Source organism: Canis aureus, chromosome 13, assembly GCF_053574225.1.
Source record: "Canis aureus isolate CA01 chromosome 13, VMU_Caureus_v.1.0, whole genome shotgun sequence".
In the NCBI taxonomy this organism is placed as follows: Eukaryota; Metazoa; Chordata; class Mammalia; order Carnivora; family Canidae; genus Canis; species Canis aureus.
Window position 1 is genome coordinate 19419863 of NC_135623.1, and position 15597 is coordinate 19435459.

The 15597-nt window shown below is 55.1% G+C and overlaps 1 protein-coding gene across 13 annotated transcripts in view; it reads left to right on the plus strand.

The window, feature by feature from the left end:
* TRABD2B (TraB domain containing 2B) overlaps window positions 1-15597 on the plus strand; it is a 213615-nt gene that overhangs the window by 47568 nt on the left and 150450 nt on the right. The window lies entirely within an intron of this gene.

Below are 15597 nucleotides of genomic sequence, written 5' to 3' on the forward strand. Positions count from 1 at the left end.
TTTCCAAGGTGCACAAACCTGGGTGGGCTCCTCTATCATTCTGTGCCTCAGTCTCCCCATGAATGGAAATTGAGATAATACTAGTCCCTAGTTTCCCCAACCTATGCCATCATCCTTTCGAGATGCTCATAGTCGGCTGGGGGGGGCGGGGGACGCGTAACCACCTGGTGCCTGTGAGAGGAGGGGAGCGGGATCTTGCTGCACTGGAGTCTGGGTGCCTCAGTGCCAACATCTTTCATTCCATCTGGGGACCAGGAGAGGATTGCCAAGCCCGTTCCTTGAAGAGTCAGAGTCGGCAGGACAGGGAAGATGCCTCGGGGTGTTGTGAACAGAGCAGCAGAGAGTGTGAGCAGAGTCCCCCTGGAGAGGTGGTGCCCGGGGTGAGCGGGAGCCTGGTGCAGCTGGGGTAAGGGGCCATCTGGGGTGGTGTGGGCGCTCTGGCTGGAAGAGGAGTTGGGCCACAGTGGCCTTTCAGTGACAGGGCTCTTCCTGAGGCCAGGCACAAGGTTTTTAACTTTGCTCGGATCTCAGAGGGACCAATCTGGGTGCCATGTGGACGGTGGACTTGAGAGGAGATGCTGGAGGCAGGAAAGTCAGGGAGGAGGCTGTGGAAGGGCCCAGAAGAGGGGCCCTGAAGTCCTGGGCTAGAGCAGGCCCTGATACATAAGATGCTCTGCATACAAGTTGGAGGGAAAGCCGTGGGAAGGAGGAGACCGGCTGAGTCAGGAGTGGTCCTCGGGGGCTTCAGGTTTTCCATCTGTAACAGTGACATTGAAATAGTCTCGTGATGAACATCAGAGCTAGACTCCCGGCCCACTTCTCACTCCTTGGACGACTGGGGTGAGAACGTCACCCTCAGTGCTGCTGTGATTTTGGTCCTTGAAAGGGCAGGACAGTGGTACCTGTGTGAGGGGCCTGTGAGGGGCCGAGGAAGAGATCCCGACAGCGCAGCACCTGGCGGTAGCAAGCCCTCTCGCCTGCTCCCCCTCGTTGCTGTGGTTTACTGCAAGCCTATTTATTGTTATTATTACTATCCTTTAAAATCTTCTCTTAGGGGGCACCTGGGTGGCTCAGTGGGTGAAGCATCTGCCTTCAACTCAGGTCCTGATCCTGGCGGCGTGGGATTGAGCCCCGCGTCGGGATCCCTGCTCAGCAGGGGTCTGCTTCTCCCTCTGCTCCTCCCCGCGCCTGTTCTCTCTCTTGCAAATAATCCTTTCAAAAATTAAAAAAATATAAAACCTTTTCTTGCCACTCCATGATTAGCGCAGTGTTCATGCTGCGCTCCCGCAGGAGCTCACCTGTCCATCCTTACCTCCTCGTCTCCCATGCCCCAGGCTGCTCCCCCAGTGCCTCTGTGTCACATTGGCTTCTCTTGGGTTTCGACTCCCAAGACTTCTAAACTGTCTGCCACCAATCCCATCTCCCCACTCCAAATCCTGTCTAAAGTGGAGTTGACTGGTAAACGGTAATGAGAGAATCTTGGGGGGCATTAGGATTCGGAGGCTCTTACAGCGTGATGTCCAGGTCTTGCTCCCTATCTTCCTCCTCAATGCAACTACCCCAGGCACGGAGCCTGCAGAGCTCTTTTCCGCCTCTCGATCTTTCCCTAAGCTGTTTCTTCCTCCTGACACGCTACGTCTGTCTGTCTGCCTCTTTCTCTCTCACATGCACAAATGCACACACTCTGACTTTTCCATCTGTGGGATCAGAACCTGTCAAAGCCAGCCTCTCATCCCACTTCTTCCAAGAAGCCTTCTCTCCTGCTGTGTGCACGCCCACCCCCCCACCCCCCCACCCCCGCCAGTGCCATTTGCTTCATGCATGAGTTGAATTGAATCCAGCCCAACTCCGTTCCTTTACAGATAGGGACCCTAAGGAGGGTGGGAGACCCTCTGATTCCTTCCCCAACCCCAGTCCCAGAGAGCAGGGTTCGTGTGGGATTCCCCTGGGCTGTCAGGAACATAAAGTCACAGAAAACACTATTTCTTGAGGCAGGAAAGTGTCTTTTCCTAGTGGCTCCAGAAAGAAGACAGACCGAGGCACGCATCTTCGTGCACCCCCGTCTGCCTGCCGTTTGTGCTTAACCCAGGGTTCAAGACAGAAGGGACTGTAGTTTTCAGACAAACAGAGGAGAAGGCGAAAAGGTTTATGGACTGTTCCAGAGAGGGATGGCGCTGGGCCTAGAAGAGCCCAGAGCTTTTGTGGCTCTTTCATGCTGAGCTCTCTTCTTTCTCACTCACCCCTCCGCTCTGACCTCCACCTGCCCTGCCCTCCCTACACCTGTGGTGAACCCTCGGTGTAGACATAGCACCCCGAAGAAAGAGTGAGCCTGTGAGCGGGGCCATGTGGCCCTCTCTGTGTGGCTTCTGGTCTTTTCCAGGCCCGGGTTCCCTTTCGCCTCACCTAATTTCCCTCAAGCTCTGCTCTGTGGGCCCGTGCCCGGGGTTTAGTGGCTACGATATGTAATTTAGGTCTCGTTTGCGGCTGGCAAAAGACATAATGAGTGGTCGAGTCAGAGAATGGTAATCTTGTTGGAGACCGCTGTGGGGTTGGGGTGGGCGCTGGGGGGGGGTTCCCCGTTTCCTCTTGGAAGGGGACGTCGTGACAGATGTGTGCCCCCGTCAACAAGCCTTCTCCACGTCTGGGCTGTTCGTTTCCTCTCCCTGGTGTCTAGGTTTGAGATGTTGCCCTCCGTCAGCTGCAGATGGTGAGAGCTTCGCTCAAGGACAGTTGGCACCATAAAGGCGGGAGGCAGGAAGATGGGCCGTGCGAGGAGATGCCTCTGGGTAGACCCTGGCCCAGTCTCCCTCGCTGGGGAGCTCCGTGCTCCCACCGGCTGCAGGAAGCTTGTTTTTAAAAATCCTGTCTTCGTTAGAAAAATAAAAGTGCTGGGGCTGGTCTCTAACTCCCTCTAACCCCCCTCCCTCCTCTGGGCCCATTTCCTCGTCTGTAACAATCCCTGCCCACTGATGAAGGTGTCGTGAGTGGTCTCCGTGCACTTATTCCTTACAGCCTTCCAGTGTAGTGGGTGCTCCTATCGTCCCCATTCCACAGATGAGAAAACTGAGGCGTTGAGTAGTTAACTTGGCAGGATCGCACGGCTCGTAAACGGGAGACACAGAATACCTTTGACAACGAGGGAGTGCGGTGGATTTTCTTTAAGCTCCTTCTGAATCTAAAATACAGCGACTGTCTAATTTGTAAATGATCTTTTCTCACGCCTCCTCCTTTGTCCGTGTGCCATCCTGCGGCCCCTGGAGTCACCCTTCCTGCCAGTTCTGCTTGTTCTTTAGGACGCGGCTCTTCCACGAGTCCCCACGGACGTTCCCAGCCCCAGTGAAGATCCTGGTTGGCAGCGGGTCCCTGTGTGTCCGTCTGTCTCTCCGCTCACACTGGCCAGCTCCCTGTTCTCCTTTCCTCTTACTTTCCCACTGCAGCTCCCGGTGAGCTCGGAGCTGGAAGGGGGCCGGACCATGGCCGTCCCTCTGGCTCCCTCCACCCTAGTGTCGGGCTGGCCTTAGGGTGGACAGTTGCTCGATCCACACTCTTCGTGAGTTTGTAAGTGATGAAGCAGCCAATCGGTGATCTCAGTTCCGGGGAAGCCCATCTTTTCTCCCTGACCCTTGGGCTGCAGGAGCGTCGCACCCTCTGCGTACAGCTGGTCTGTTGCTGGGAAGGGCTCTCTCTCCCCTGATGTCACCTAAGGGAGAAGGAGAGAGAGCTCATGATTTCTGAGCCCTCCGGGTGCCAGCGCCATCCTGGGTGCTTTCCCTGTGTTCTCTTCTTTGCTCCTCCCCATCCTGGGGAGCAGCGGCTCGCAGTCCCATGTTTGCATTTGAGGCTTGACGCTGATGTTCTTTTCTTCCGTGGCTTTAGTCCCCAAATCCAAAATTACAAGACATGGTGGGAACTTTGGGATGCCTCTTCTGGGCCTGAGAAATCATTCGGGAGATAATGGTTTAGATATGAAATATTGGGATTTTTAGGCCATTCCGGTGACATCAGTGGCTCGTGGGAGATGATATTTGAAATTAGGACTAACCCAGAAAACTCTGGTCTCTCAGTCCCCTTAGAGATGTGGCATTTTTCTCTGCAGTCACATCCTGCTTGCTCGTTAAGCGTGTGCTCCCTGCTTTTTTCAGGGCACCCAAATATGCTGCCAGTAAAAGGAAAAATCCTGCCAGTAATAGGTGTCTGCCCTCATTGTATTGCCTACAGCACGACTTTCTTCATGTGAACTGCACTCAGCAGCCAGGTCCTGAGCACCCACCTTGTGTGGGGTGGGACCTGCCCCTGCCTGCCACCCGCAGAAGCTCGATTCCAGAGAAGTGCGGTATGGGGCAGAGGTGTGGAAGCTCATGCCATGAGCTTAACGTTTGGTGCATGGATCTTCTTCTTCTTCTTCTCCTCTAAGATTTTATTTATTTATTCATGAGAGACACACAGAGAGGGAGGCAGAGACACAGGCAGAAGGAGAAGCAGGCTGCATGCAGGGAGCCCAACGCGGGACTCGATCCCGGGTCCCCAGGATCACGCCCTGGACTGAAGGCAGACGCCTAACCACTGAGCCACCCAAGTGCCCCGGTGCAGGAATCATCAGAATTCAAGTCTAACTCCGCTGCTTGACAGTTGTTTGACCTTCCATGAGTCACTTCACCTCTCTGAGCTTTTGCTCCCTCCTCTATAAAATGTGGATAAAGACAGTTTCTCCAGCCGCACAGGGATGGGGGTGAGGAGTAGGCAAGATAAGGTACATGTTGCACTCAGCGCGGGCTCTGGCAAAGAGCGGAGCCTCGGTCAGGAGCAGGTGTGATCATGGGGAGCTGTGCTGGAGAGGGCTTAGGGAGCAGAGTCACTAACCACCTGCTGGGGGCCCAAGGGGGCCTGTCACAGGAGATGACGGGAAAGCTGCCTCCTGCAGGCTGAGTGGGAGTCTGCCAGGAGAGAAGGGCATGGGCGGGGTTGGGCTGCCGTCTCCAGGTTTCACTAGGAGCCGCATCTTCTACTGCTCCCAACGCAGACTCTGCCTTCTATTTTGAGAGGAGGGGAGCAGGCTCCTGCGAGTGGCACCTTGAAGGCTCTTCAGGATGCAGGCGATGCCCGTGTGGGACTCTTACTGGAACCTCGGGCCACCAGGATGCTCCTCTGGCAACCCAACTCTGAGTCCTGCGTCTGGCTCTGAACGTCCCCCCACCCCCACCCACCTTGGAAATGTGGCCGATGACGAAACGGAGACATCAGTCCCGCTTGTGGCTCCATCCACGTTGGAAGCAGATCATGGGAATTTTCTGAATCTGGGCCCTGAGCCAGAAGGCATTTATAATCAGACATGGAGCAATCATTAGAGCAGAAACAATAAATTACAACAGCACCAGAGAACTCCCCAAAGCCACTCACGCGAGTGGGAATCCGGGGAGCAGGATGCTAGCAGGCGGCCAGGGGCCCTCCCGCCCCGCCGCACTCAGACCACGTCCCCTTGCACTGCAGGCCCCCGGGGGGGGGGACACATGGGAATGGGGAGGGCTCGTCCACTAGAGCTCCTTCAGGGCCGGGCCCCGGGGAGGCGGGCGGTCAGCCCCGTGTGCTGGGGAGAGCCGGAGACATGGGAATCAGACGGGCTGGGCAGGTACAAAAATGGGGGGACGGCAGCAAGACACTGCCTCTCTCCAAGACCTGCTTCCCTCGTCTGTAAAGTACAAATGATACTTGCCCCATCTTCCGGGATCACTGTGAAGATGAACCTGTTACACCGAGCCCAAGGCCTGGCACATGCCAAGCGCTTCGTCATGTCAGTTCCCTGCCGCCCCTTCCTTCCACCCTCTATCTGTGCTGTGCTGCGGGTCACGATTTAAATTTAAACCTAGCTGAATCGGTTTCTCAGTTGCTCCAACACATGTCAAATGCTCCATACCACGCACAAATGTTGCGTGGTCACCGTATTAGACAGCTCGGGGGCAGACCATTCACATCATCGCAGAATGTTCTATTGGACGGTGCTGCCTCCACGTCCATCTGCTACTTGGGAAAAGCTAGCCCTAGCACATACTCATTGGAGCAGACCTTGGGGTTATTATATGTAGATTATTGAAACCGTCCTGTCCCTCAAGGAGCACACACGGTCTACCAACTGAGATGTGCAGACAGCGCGAGCAATGCCAGGATGCTGGGCCCAGAGGAAGGGCGCCTAGAAAAGCCTAGAGGGAGGTGGGGACGGTTCTCTGGAGGGACAATACCTAAGCTGGTCTATAAAGGATGGAAGGTGGAGAGTGACATTCCAGGTAGAGCGGCCGAGGGCATTTCCAGACAGAAAGCTGAACACGTAGCGCGTACGAGCCCTGCAGTCACTTATTCCTAGGAAAGCCTGGAGTGCCAGGTGGGGACGGACAGGAGACAGGCCGCATCAGGAGGGTCCTGCCTGCGGACGAGGTTGCAGGCGGAGCCCAAGGGCCCTGCTGTAGCTGCCCCCCTCCCCGCCCCTGCTTGTACCGAACCACTAAGCTGAGACCCATAGAAGTTTGTGGTGTGACCCAGGCCTAAACTGCTAGAAGCATCCATCCTCTGGGACAGTCACTTGGCAGCTGACAGCTTGTGTATCCTTCCAACAACCCTGTTGGACAGGGGTAGTTAATCCCCACGTGAAGATGAGGAAGCAGTGAGTTGCCCAGTGTCGGCCTGCCATCCGGCGGGCTGGCCGCCTGGGACCTCTCCTCTCCGAACACCAGAACCCGCCACGTTACAGCTGCGCACCTGCTTGGTCACCTGGTCCCTTGCTCACACACACCTTCCCTTGCCCTGTGGATTTTTCTCCTGCGCATATCCCTGGTCTCCCCTGTATCAATCCCCCTCTAAGGGTCATTCGGCATGCATGGGTGTCACAGTGTCTCCCATCTAGAAACAACCCTCTAGATTCAACCCCACCCCCACCCCCACCCCTGCCAGGCCCTGGCCCGCCTCTCAGCTTCCCTCTCTAGCTAAGCTCCTCTAGTGACACACCTGCCCTCACTGCCCCTGGCTTACTTCCCACTCCCCACCCCTTCCCAGCCAGTTGCACCCCTAGTCCATCTTCACTGCTGCTCTGACACCACTTGGGTTAAAGCCACTAGAGGACCTCCGTTTTGCCACATTGAAGCATGCATCATTTTAGTCCTGTCCTTGGTGGCCCTTCTTTTCTGCATTCCACGGTCCTGAACACCGTGTTTGTACTCCCAGTTATGCCGCCGTCTCTTTCTGTCACCGACACAGGCAGAGGTCTTAGGGCTGATGGGGCCAGGACTGGTAAGGACCAGTAAGTGGTGGAACGAGCTGGCGCCATGCTGATCACTCCTGAGTTAATGTCTTTATTTTTATTTTTATTTTTATTTTTTGAGTTAATGCCTTTAGCCCTGAGCTCTAGACTAGTGTGTTCAGCTGTTGACACGGCAACTCTCCCCAGATGCCTCTCAGGTATCTGGGATTTCACATGCTAGTAAAAGAATTCTTGATGTCAGGCACCCCTCCTGCACCTTCCAGGGCCCCCCAAGACTTCATCTAGGTGAATGGCTCAGACCAAAAACCCAGAGCCATCTTTGATCCCTCTCTTTTCCTCTCCACTCCTGGATCCAAACCATCAGCAAGTCCAGGCAGCACTGCTTCTCCCTAAATTCTGACTCCTGTCTCTCACCACCACGCCCCGTTGCCACCCTCTACCCCGGCCACCTGGCATCTTAGTTGCAGTAGCCCCCCGATGGGTGCTTGCTTTGTGCTGGTCTCCCTACCGTTTCTTCTCCTATGGAAACTATAGGGATCCTCATTCATCCCGGTCACAGTGCTCTCCTGCCTTATAAGCCTTCTGTGACTTTCTTTTTTTTCTTAATTTTTATTTATTTATGATAGTCACGGAGAGAGAGAGAGGCAGAGACACAGGCAGAGGGAGAAGCAGGCTCCATGCACCGGGAGCCTGATGTGGGATTCGATCCTGGGTCTCCAGGATCGCGCCCTGGGCCAAAGGCAGGCGCCAAACCGCTGCGCCACCCAGGGATCCCCTTCTGTGACTTTTTAATTCACACTTAGAATACGTGCAAAGCCATCTCCAAGGGCCTCCTGTGATCTGACCCTGCTGGATCTCACCACATCCCTACCCCCCCCCCCCCCCCCCCCCCCCCCCGCCCAGCCCCTCTGTTCGCCTACTCCAGTCTTGCTGGCTGCTTTGCTGCTCCTGGAAAGTTAAGAGCCAGCTGATCTCCTTCCCAGTCCAGGGCCCTTGTGCTTACTGTCCCCTGCCTGGCATTTTCTTTCCCTGGATCATTCCATGGCTGGCTCCCTCCTTTGTTAAGGCCTCTCTAATCAAATATCAACTTTCCAGAGAGGCACACCCTTGGAAGGTAATACCTCTTTCACTCTATGTGCCTTTATTCTGCTTTATTTTCTCCCCTGATGCTTGTCACTACTTGGCCATCGGGTTACCTATTGCCATATAACAAACCGTCCTAGACTTAGTGGCTCAACAGTCCTTCTATTATGCTCATGATCGGTAGGTTTGGGATTTGGACAGGAAGCAGCTACTCCAGATACCATCCTTTGAGGTCACCCAGGGGTGTTCAGCTGACAGCGGGGCTGGTGTGGAGAATTCACAAAGGCCCACTCTAGAAGGCAGGTACAGTGGAAGGCTGGGTTCTCCCCACGTAGTCTCAGGCACTCTCCACGTGGTGTGTCCAGATTCACAGCTGCACTTCGCACGCGGTGGCTCCAGACTCCAGGAGTGAGCATTCTCAGACACAGGAGGTGGAAGTGCCAGTGTGCCTGAGTCCCGGGCCAGAAAACTTCCACCAGTGTCTCAGAGAAGTCACGGAACCCGCCAAGGTTCCAGGAGTGGGGCTGTAGACCTCACCTGTTTGGGGGGAGGAATGTCGAAGCCTTGGTGGCCACCCTCAGTTTGCTGCATCTGTTTACTCTTAGATGTCCCATGGAATTCATCAGGATGCAGGCTTCGAGAGGGCTGAGACCTTTGTCTTTTTTTTTTTTTTAAATATTTATTTATTTATTTATTTATTTATTTATTTATTTATTTTAATTTATTTTTTATTGGTGTTCAATTTACTAACATACAGAATAACCCCAGTGCCCGTCACCCATTCACTCCCACCCCCCGCCCTCCTCCCGTTCTACCACCCCTAGTTCGTTTCCCAGAGTTAGGAGTCTTTACGTTCTGTCTCCCTTTCTGATATTTCCCACACATTTCTTCTCCCTTCCCTTATATTCCCTTTCACTATTATTTATATTCCCCAAATGAATGAGAACATATAATGTTTGTCCTTCTCCGACTGACTTACTTCACTCAGCATAATACCCTCCAGTTCCATCCACGTTGAAGCAAATGGTGGGTATTTGTCATTTCTAATAGCTGAGTAATATTCCATTGTATACATAAACCACATCTTCTTTATCCATTCATCTTTCGTTGGACACCGAGGCTCCTTCCACAGTTTGGCTGTCGTGACCTTTGTCTTTTATTTTCTGCTTTACCCCTAGCACTTAAAGCAGCCCCTGGTGTGTAGGAGGGATCACAACAACTGAAGAGTGAACAAATGAATGAATGCATGGTTTTGTGTAGAATAAGCCACTTATCTCGTGTAGGTTTTGATTCATTATTTAAAAATATCTAGATGATTTTTCTTCCTTGGCTTTTTTGTGTAGAGTGTTCTAGAACAGGGGAACATTAGAGAGCCTCCAACTGAGCCCCATGAAGGTATGACCAGACCCTTCTCTTCCCCCACGCCTCCTGCCCAGACACACCTACCTTCTGTTTGTTCCAGTTGGACAGGTATGCTGACAAGACCCATGGGGTGTGGCCTTGGGGAGCACGTGAGTCCACAGGTGCAGAATCTGGTCCCAGCTCTGCTCACAAGCTGCTGTGGGATCCTGGGTCTGTCCCTTTCCCTCTCTGGGCTGCACTTTTCCTCTCTACAAAGTGAAGGACTTGAAGTGACCCTGAAGACACAGGCCCCTGAGTGGGGGAGAGACAAGACTTGGTGAACTAGAAGCCTGAAGGTGTTTTGGGGGGTTAAGTGATTCTGGGAGGAGGGCCAGGGGATGAACGGACATTAGGCTCATGTATATGCTCCATGTGTATGCTCACACAGCTGGTTTCGAGTCTCCTGCGTCCACCAGTAGCCCTGAGGGGCAGAGCAGGGCCAGGAGGGTGGACAAAGTAGGCCCAGTTACCATGGCTCTCTTCTCTCCCCCACCCCAGAAACGGCGAGTGGCGTTCCTTTTTTTTTTTTTTTAAGATTTTATTTATTTATTCATGAGAGACAGAGAGAGAGAGAGGCAGAGACACAGGCAGAGGGAGAAGCAGACTCCATGCAGGGAGTCTGATGTGGGACTCGATTCCAGGACCCCATGATCATGCTCTGAGTCAAAGGCAGGCGCTCAACTGCTGAGCCACTCAGGCGTCCCTTCTTTTCTCTTTCTTTCTTTTCTTTCTGTCTCAGGGTGTGGAGCCGGGGAGCCGCTGGAGTCAGCCAGGAGCCAGGCCCTGATCCAAAGGGATCAAGGTGCAGATACCCAGAAAAATGCCACCGCCCCTCAGGAAGGGCTGCGCACTGTGCTCCTGCCTGCCCTAATCTCTGGGGCTCAAATTTTGTCAGAGCCAACACTTCCCTCATAAGTCACCTAGCCTCCTGGCCTTTCTCTTCTTTGGTGTCTCCTGTCAGATGCCGAAAGGCATTCAGAAAATTGAACCCTAAACGTCAGCAGACCGTGGCTCAGGGGCCATCTCTGGGAGGGAGGCAGAGAAGGTCTCGGTGGGGTTTGCAGGGAACTGGAAGAGTCTGCAGCTCAGCCTCTGCTCCACACCTGAGCACCTCCCTGGCCGGGTGCTAGGGGACTGGAGATGAGGGACGGTCGTTCCCCTGAGCATTGCGGGGTACGTGTATCTGGGTGGTTGGAGCTGGGGGCGGTGGGAGTGAAGTCCACACAATAAGCAGCTGCTTTCGTATGGCGTCAGTGCCAGGGATCCTGGGAGAGGGCCGTTGGCTCGAGGAAGACAGAAAATAAATACACAGGCAAAAAGCAGCAGGAAGAGCATACAGGTAGAGGCAACAGCACATGCAAAATCGCAGAGGCAGAGAGGCATGCGGGGGCAGGCGCCCGGGAAAGGAAGGCGCCCAGGCCGAGTCTGAAGGGGGGCCCGGGGAGAAGGTGTTCCAGCCAGAAGGATCAAAGTGGGCAAGGGCACAGGTGTGTGAACCACCACAGGGGTGTGTGTGTGTGTGTGTGTGTGTGTGTGTGTGTGTGTGTAGGTGAGGACGGGGAGCCGAGTGGGGCAAGGACAGAAAAGGCGGGCCATTTCGGTTGGCAAGCCAGTGGCGTAGGTATGCGTGGAGGGGGAGGGGGAGGCCTCCGGCTGGAGGGGGGGACGCCGGAGGGGAGGCACTGGTGGCGGTGTGCAGAGTGATCCAGGGTGATCCAGGGTGGTCTAAACTTTAAACTGAAGATGATCTTTAACGTTTAGAGCCTGGCTGCCTCCCTGCCTACCTTGTCCCCTCTTCTCAGTCCAGTGAGTGTGCAGATGTTATTGGGGTAAAGGGTTCAACAGGCGTCTCCTGTTACGGGTGGTCCCCCATTTCCCTAGTGGGGGGTTCATTGTGACAAGAAAGCAGCACCCCCTGTGGCTGCTGGGCAGTCGGCCCTCAGGGGGCGGCTGCGAGCATGAGGACGGGCTTCCCTGCAGCCCGTGTGGCCGAGGAGGGTATGGGCTCCCTGGAGGCTCCCTGGAGGGGTGGCTCACCCCTGGGAGGCCCGTCCTCATGCCCGCAGCCGCTCCATGAAGCACTGCCATGCTCCTGCTCTCTGGCATAGCTTCAGGCTTGTTGACTTGGAAGGGAGAAAGCACTGGAAGAGGGAATGTTTGCATATGGCTTTACAGGCCTCGTATTTACCCGCATTGTCAGGGAAACGGGGCTGCAGGGCTGAGTCACCCTGGGCAGGAAGACTGCACCTGGCACCTCTGGTGGTCTGAGCCCACCCAGCCCTCGGGGCCGCTGTGAGCTTGCACCAGGCCTCCTGGCGGCAGTTGAGCATCTGCCCCCGCTGGTTCCCCTGCCAGGAATGCCCTCGGGGCCTCCCCACCATGCTTTGCACCCACCTCCATCTTTCCTTCCCGTGACTTGGCCTGCAGCATCCGATCTAGCCCTTGCCTGACATCGCACCTTGTGCATATACACGGATGGCAGGGCCTTGTTTGTGGGTAGATTTTGGTTTTCATCCACTTCTTGAACCTAGGAGCTAGCACTTACAGAGCGTGTGCATCTTGCGGCTCCGTATGCAGGCAGCGCTTAGAAGAGGCTGTCCTCATGGGCTCTCTGAAGCAGGGGGGCCGGAGGAGGGAGGCGATGGGGCCCAAAACTTTGCACCAGCCTGCAGGACTGCACTCCCCAAAGAAGTTACCTTGGCTTCCTTCCTTTATAAAAATGTTCGGAGGCTGTGCCACACCCACCATCCTCTCCCTCTCCCCGAGCCCTCTGTGCACACGGCCACTGGGCAGCAGTGGCTTCGCCTCCCAGCCGGGAAGGGACCCGCCACCCAGCTCTTAGCACAGCCTGTAGCTTCTTCACACCACGATGGGGCCTGGGGCGGTCTGGGCGGTCTGCCAGGGGACAGCTCAGAGAAGGAACAGGCTGGCCCCTCCGGCTGCCAGGGCCAGCAGCCCCGTAGGCAGGAGCGCCCTGGCAGGTCGGGGAGGGCAGAGGCATGAGGACTCCTTTGGGGAACCCTTGCCCCCTCTGGAGGCTCCAGCAGCCTGGAGGCCCCAAGACTGAGGCGCCGTCGATGCCGTGCTGCCGTGTGATGTCAAGTGGCACTTCCCCAGCGTCATCCTGGGCCTGGGTGCCTTTTCCTCCGAACGTGGTGAGCAGCCCATAGTGCAGAGACCCGTCCTCCTCTTCGGGCCCCCTTCTGCTGCACCACGGTGGGCTCCGACTCGGGGGACTCTTGCTTCTCCTCGCTCTAAAAAAAGATAACGCTCATCACATGACCTGATCCACGCCCTAAACAACATAACGCCAATGGCTTAGCGTGTGCGTGATGTAGCAAATGCTCAAGGAAGTGGTAACGCCATCTCTCGCTCCCCCAAGAAGAGACGTCATAGAAGCAACTGAGTGGCTCCGAGACTGTCTGTGGCCCCGAGATCGCATCGAAACCAAAGCAGGCCACGAGGCCCCGGCCTCCTTGTGCCCCGTACCGTGCAGCGCACAGTGGGGGATCAGGGTCCGTCCGAACCAGAGCCGGTGCGTGCTCAGCCGTCGTTTCACCTGCTCTCAGCGCCCGGTTCTCGCCTCTCACGAGGGGAACTATTAACCAGGATTGTTCTCAATATAAAATATAACAACTCTTCTTTCTCTGTTCTTTCCCTGTTCTTTCTCACCCCCTTTTCAATTTAATTTCCTGTGGCTTTTTTAGTTCTGCTCAGTTTGAACAGGAGCGAAGGCTCCTTGACGTGCTGCGCCATCTCCAGAGCCTGTGCCGGTGCCGTTCTCACGAGCTGTGAGCAGGCCAGGGCATGGGGTACAGGTGTTTTGAGGGAAAGGAACAAGAAGCAGTTGGAGGTAGGACCAGTCACAACTGCGATCATGAGGGGTTTCTGGCCTGTTTTATGTTGTAGAGAGGCTGAGATGTCTGGACGGGGTTTCAGGGAGGTTTAGTCAGTGTTCTGGAAACATCAGGAAGAGGTGCGGTTACTTGCTGGGCTGGATGACTTCTCGGGAACCACAGACTCAAAGCCACCTGAGGTCACAAGCTGACATGTGACCCTGGCCCCAAAATGAGCCTCTGGTCACAGGCAGAGCCTTGCCATTTTCACAACTACGGGACCACGGCTGAAGAAGGGTGAGGCTGGCTCCCTGCACCCTTCCCGCCGCCAGGCAGGAGAGCACTGATCCGGTCCTTGCCACCACCCACAGGACCCCCCCCTTTTGTTGAAAGGAGGAGCTGTGCAAGCGGAACTGGGGGAGGAGGCCCTGAGTAGTTTATATATCCTGTCCTTGGTTACCCCTGTTCCTCTTTCCGGCTAGGTGCAGGCAGGATTGCACTCTGAAAATGCCATGCCGTTTGTCTGGCAGCCCAGCTCGGGGCCCCAGAGCACCCACCTCAGCGGGGGGCCACAGGAGAAAAGGCGAGGACTAGAGAGAGGACGGATGGGCTGGGGGCCTGCTCCCCCAGGGCTGCCTCTCTTGTTCTCAGGGAAAGCTGGCTGGGCTTGCGCTCCTTAGCCGAGCGTGTTCCAGGGTAGGAGTCTGCGTTCTGAACACGGACGTCAGCTGGAGCAAAGAGCTTCCCGGCTCACAAAGCACTGCTATGTTGTCTTGTGCTTTGATCCCCTGTCACGGTCACTGTGGGGAGAGAGTAAACAGGGCAAGTGTCACCCCTTCCGCCCATGGGAGCCCAGCCAGAGCGCTGGTGCAGGGGAGGCCACCGTGTATTCCACAGCACGTCCGTAACCCCACCTCGAGTCCTCGGACCCCGGGCTCTGCAGCTGCCCCTCTGAGTGGGAGTCTGAGGACTGAAGAAGGTTTGGGAAGTTCCAGACCATAAATCCCAGGCACCATGTGCATTAGTCAGGTTTTTCTAGAGAAACAGAACTCTGATGGTGTTTCTCTAGAAACAGAACTGATAGGTCTCCTTTTCCCTGGAGAAGCACACACACGCCTGTGTGTCTGCGGAGAGTGAGGAAGAGAGGTCTGTTTTAAGGAGTTGGCTCACCTGATTGTGCAGGTGCCAATCCAAAATCTGTAGCTTAGGCTGGTGGCAGGGGCCCCGGGAAGAGTTGCCGTTTGGGTCTGAAGGCAGCCGGCCGGCAGAGTTCCTTGTCCATCCAGGGAAATCAGTCTTTTTTCGTTTAAGGCCTTCAGCTGATCGGATGAGGCCCACCCACATTACGGAGGGTGATCTGCTTTATTCAAAGCCTGCTAATTTAAAGGTTGATCTCTTCTAAGAAAATACTTTCACAGAAATAAAATAATGTTTGACCAGGTATCTAGGTACTCAGCCAAAATCAATACACAAAATTTAACATCACATCACTTTACATCTGGAGAGCCAATGATAATGGAAAATACCTTTTCTCAACCTCCTTCCCCCAATCCTCTGACAACCTTGTGGAACAGGATTAATCAGTTCATCCAGTAAATATACCACACTGAGTCTTGACTTTGCGCCAGGCACTGGGTTAGGCCCAGCAAGTCACCCTTGGTCCTTTTCCTTTTGAAAATCCAGTGGTAAAGACAGACATGGAATGAGTAATTACCCAAATCTGTCCTATGTAGTGTCCAGAGTGGTGAGTCCCACAGAGCACAAGTAGGACAGGGTGTGTGAGGATGACTGGCATGGGACCTGGACAGGGGTCAGGGTTGAAGGGGGCTTCTATGAGGTGGTGACGTTCAAGCTGAGCCCTGAAGGACAAGCAAGGGGGGCAGGGGGAGGAGGAGGAGGAGAGGGTTTGGGGCCAAGGAGCCATGCAGGTGAAGGCCATGAGGTGGGGAAGGGTTTAACACATCTGAGACTTGGTGGGAAGCTGGAGGGTTCCACAGGTTGTGCGCTGTGCAAATGAAGGAGAACCTGTTT